Genomic DNA, 5108 nt, shown 5'->3' with positions numbered 1-5108 from the left:
CAAAGATGATCACTGAAGACCTCTTTAGACCCTTGTCAACATAGAGAAGCCCCCGGAGGAGTCTGTGTAACAAGTCTTACTAGTTAGTCTTCTACTACCATTAGTTTTCTAGCAGGGTTGAAAGGTGTGATACTTTGTTTACCCATCAGAAGGCTCATGGATAACACTCCTACGTGACAGAATGCAGTTAGAGGTAGGGAAGTTCCAACTTTCCTTCTGAAGGTCTGGTATCTGGGTGTGCTGAAAGAAACTGGCAAGAGCAGAGAGTCACAGGAGAAAGGGCAACAAATTTGATATTGTGTGTATGTACAGGGGAGCCACTGAAAACAGGAAACTCAAAGGAGGGCTGATGTTTGAGGCTTACACAACCCCTTCATAGGGAGAGGTAGTAAATGATTCTTAGAGGAGATGGATGGTCCTAGAAGAACTGACAGCAACTAGGGTTGAAGTTCTTCTGTGATCTAAATGTGGTTTTTAATTTTATTCTCTTCCTCTGTGATACGAGTTTAGCCTTCCTTGGATAATGAAATTTTGGTAAGAAAACTGAGGGCAACAGTGTTCATTTTTGGCAGATCCAGTGTTTAGGTAGACAAGGGAATTTTAGGGAGACCCCCCCCCCTCTTGTGCTTTGGAAGAGAAAAAGAAGAGAAAGTGGCATAGTGCAGAATGGTCATGGAGACCTTGGGGTATCATTTTCTGAGCACCAAAATTAATAAGCATAATAAATTAATTAAAGGTTGTTTGTGTGTGGTACTATAACCTTCAGAAATAAATACCCAAAGAAAATAGCTTATTTTATGATTAGGTTAAATAAAGCATGGGCAGCCAAGCAGATACAGGATCAGACAAAAAACTCTGATGTAATGGTAATCGACTAAGGGGGAAACCCATCAAGTCCTGTCTGTTCAGATTATCTTGACCTTCTTCTAGATATGGAACAGGGTCAAGGGAGAGGGAAAAGAGTGATCTTCCTAGGTTTTGTGGCATTCTTTGAAGGAAAAGAGTTGTAGTTTCCATGACCTGCCTTGGGGAAGAATTCAGTTTCCAGGTTTCTATGACTCACACCAGGGAGCGAGAAAGAGGTGGGAGACAGAAAGGCAGGAAAACGTCCTTGGGAGCTTGCTTCCAAAACCTTCCCTGCGTCCTTCAGTTCAGATTAGTTAGCATGCCGGCACATGCATTAAGGATATTGTACTCTGGGTCATGATAGTCCCTTTTCTTTTCTTTTTTGTACCAGGGATTGAACCCACAGGTGCTTAACCACTGAGAAACATCCCCAGCCTCTATTTATTATTTTTTTTCAGGGTTTTGCTAAGTTGCTTAAGGCCTCACTATATTGCTGAGGCTGGCTTTGAACTCGCAATCTTCCTGCCTCCCGAACCACTGGGATTAAAGGCATGCCCCACTGTGCCTGGCCCAATATTCCCACCCCCCCTTCTTCTTCTTCTTCTTCTTCTTTTTTTTTTTTTTAACTTTCCCTTGTCCCTTCTCTAAAACTGGATTGTTCTTTGTTGAAAGTGCTATACAAGCTTGAGTTCTAAGTATCCCCTCTTGGAATTACCATCTAATTTCCAGAGTATCTCCCATGTATGTTGGAAATATACCTGTTAATAAAGATGTTTATTTTTTCTTGTTACCCTATCTAATAATTATAGAGCTTCCAGTTAAGAATCAAAAGGAAATAAGAAAAAAATATATATTTTTGCTCCCCTACAATGGCCTAGTGGTTTATTTTTGTGATTCATTCCTGCCTTTTTGTCTCTTACATTTTAAACCTAATCCTGTAGGAAAAAATGATTATGAAGAAGAGAAAGAAAGAACATTGCTAGATTAATGATACTGAGAGGGTGAGAGGAATGGGCTCTAGTAAACAAGTCAAGAGTTCCTTTAATAGGACTGAAAGCAGAATAAGCAAATTCTGGGGTTGGCATGTTCTTAGTTGGTAGAATATGGGGGAGAAATTTTCTTCCCCCTCTAATTCCTCAATTAATTTTTTAATGAAATAAGAAGCAATATTGTTAGCTAATACATTGATCTCATCCATGGGGAGGACAAATTGGAGGTTCTGGGAATGAAAGTGAAAAGAGTAAAAGGAGAAATGGACTGCAGAAGAATTGTCAAGAGTGATTAAAACCATTGATCCTGAAATATGAGTGTGTAAGAGAAACAAAAAGGCTATGGAAAGATGAGGTTTAATGTGTTACTCAGCTTTCTGTTGCTGTAACGAAAGAGCTGAAGAAAACAACCTAAAAAAGGAAAGATATTTTGGCTCATGATTTCAGAGCTTTCAGAATGCTTAGTTACCTCCCTTGTTTTGGGGCCTGAGGCAGGACAGTACATCATGGCAGAAAGGTGTGGTGGAGTAAAGCTGCTCATCTCATGGCAGCCAGGAAGCAGCAAGAGAACTAAAAAAAGGAGTGTAGGACAAATGTAATCCCCACAGGCATGCCCCCGAAGACCTACTCCCTTCAAGTACGTCCCGCTTCCAAAAGTTTCCACCACCTTCTAATAGTCCATTTAGCTACAAATTCATAAAAGTATTAATTGATAAGGTCAAGGCTCTCATTCCCACATCACTTTGCAAAAGCTTCTCCTCTGAACGCAGTTGCCTGGGAAATCAAGCTTTCAACACATGAGCCTTCGGGGACATTCCAGCTACACACTGTAACAGTCACTTGAGTAGTTACTACTAACTCCTTATTTGAAGAAGCAGAGGCTGGAGGATCTGTGTTCTTTCTTGCCCAAAGGGTATGTGGGCTATTTAAAAATTGTCCTTTCCTTTCCCAAATCTCGCCAGAAGAATGACAGTCTTTCTTAAGTCCCTCAGAAACAAAAGACCTAATTATTCACTAATCCACACTGGCACCATTAGGACACTCCAGAGACCAGCCCAAGAATAAAGGTTTTTCTTCAGACAATTATTTGTTATTGCTAAATCACAAGTGCCATCTCTACTCAATCTATACTACACACACACACACACACACACACACACACATTGAGCACCTGTTTTGTACATCAATTGGTTCCAGGAACTGTGCATAAAACATAATCATTCCTGCTGAAGAGCAGATGATTAAGAAAAAATTTAAAGGGGGGTAATTACTATGTAGAAAAACAAAATAGAAGGTGAAAGAAGGTATGGCAGTTGAGCTACAATTTTAAACAAAGTCATTACACAAGATGTCATTAGAAAACAAAGACTTGAAGCAAAACATTTAAGCTTGGTATAGCTAGAGGAAGAGTGTATTAATTTCAAGGAAATCAAATGCAAATATTTAAAAGTAGGGCGTTTACCAAATATATTCACTGAACAGAAGGAGGTCATGTGACTGGAAATTAGTGGTAGGTTTCTATGATTTCAATTTGCAATGTCTTCCAAAATTTCTGTGGCGAAAGCTTGGTCCTCAATGTAGCAGAGGTGGGGCTTTTGGCAAGTGATTGAATCATGAGGGCTCTCTCCTGGTCAATGTATTAATCTACTAATAGATGAATAAACTAGTGGGTAGAGGAGGAACTGTAGGCAGTAGGCATGGTGGGAGGAAGTAGCTCACTGGGGGTATGCCCTTGGGGATTGTTAGGTTCAGATATCAGATATCCCCCCAAAGCTTCTTTTAATGAAGGAATATTTTGAGGTGAGATGATTGTATCATTAAAGTCCTAACCTAATCTGTTCCATTCTAATTTGAATAGGCTGACAGGGTGGTGATTTTGGGCAGGTGTGGTGTGACTGCAGGAAGTGGGTGACCTGGAAGGGTTGTTCTTCTTGTGATCCCTTCTTCTGTTTCTCTTTTATTCTCCCTCTGCCCCCATTTCCTTGCTGCAATGAGGGGAGCAGCTTTCCTTTGCTAGACCCTTCCTCCATGATGGGCAGCCTCACCCTGGGTCTGGAGCGGCGGAGTCAGCTCTCCATGGACTGAGACTGTTGAAACTGTGAGCCCCAAATAAACTTTTCTTCTCTAAGGTGTTCATATTGGGTATTTTGGTCACCATTATGGAAATGCTGACTAACACAGGGACTCTGTCTTGTGCTGGGTCCTCTTCCTGGCTCTCTCTTCCTGACTACCATGAGCTGAGTAGCTTTCTTCCCACCATGTCCTTTTGCCCTGATGTTTTGCCTCACCTTGAGCCCAAAGCAATGAAGTCAGTCAGTCATGAACTGAAAACTCTGAAGTTGTGAGCCAACATAAATCTTTTCTCCTATAAGTTGTTTATGTTGGATATCTTGGTCACAATGACAAAAATCTGGCTAAAACACAGGTAAGGTAACAGAGATAAATGGAAAGAGAGTTCATAGCTCATTGCTTTTTTTTTTTTTTTTTTTTTACTATGAATGAGAACAAAGCGAGGGGAGCTTTGAAAGAGATTCAGGATGATGATCAAAAATACATTTTAGAAGTTCCACTCTGATTGCTATATGAAAAACATACTTGCTTTATGTTAAACCATTGTGGAATATTTTTGTAAACTAATATAGTTCCACACAAAAGTTCAATGACAAAAGAAAAAAAAATCTTCTTGAAACTATAGAAAATTTGTGCTGGAGATACTAGTTCAATCATTAATTACTCTTCAGAGTGAATTGTCTTTAAGTCAACATGTTACCAGTTCTGCAAGTCCCAGGGAATCCAGTAAAGAAAAGAAATTTCCTTGATACCAAATATGAGAATGTACCCTGTTTGGGTTCTCAGAGTGGTAGTAAGTCACAACTGGTAGTTTAGAAAAAACCGTGCCAGTGTATTTATAATACTGGTACCATAATGCCAAACAGGGATAGCCACGTTAAACTCTTTAGTCCTCTCTTCTGTGTATCGTGGAACATCATGCTTCTGTAAATCCCCAAATTCTTTCCAATGTTTTCCAAATTCTTGGAAAATATTAGGTGGAGAAAGACTAAAATTCAACACCGGCAGGGACAAGGTCCTTGAGATATTAATGGGAGAGGATATTGAAATACAGCTGTTGTTTGAATTGATAGTACAGTAAATTCAGGTAGTACTCTGATGCATTCCATCATTTAATTAAAACTATTTTGTATATGAATAATATAAGAATATTGAAATTTAAATTATAAATAATAAAAACAGGAGCTTAATAAAAGTTATTAT

Source organism: Marmota marmota, unplaced genomic scaffold (assembly GCF_001458135.2).
Source record: "Marmota marmota marmota unplaced genomic scaffold, marMar, whole genome shotgun sequence".
Taxonomy (NCBI): domain Eukaryota; kingdom Metazoa; phylum Chordata; class Mammalia; order Rodentia; family Sciuridae; genus Marmota; species Marmota marmota.
The sequence above is the reverse complement of the archived record's forward strand: the minus strand, read 5'-3'. Positions refer to the sequence as shown.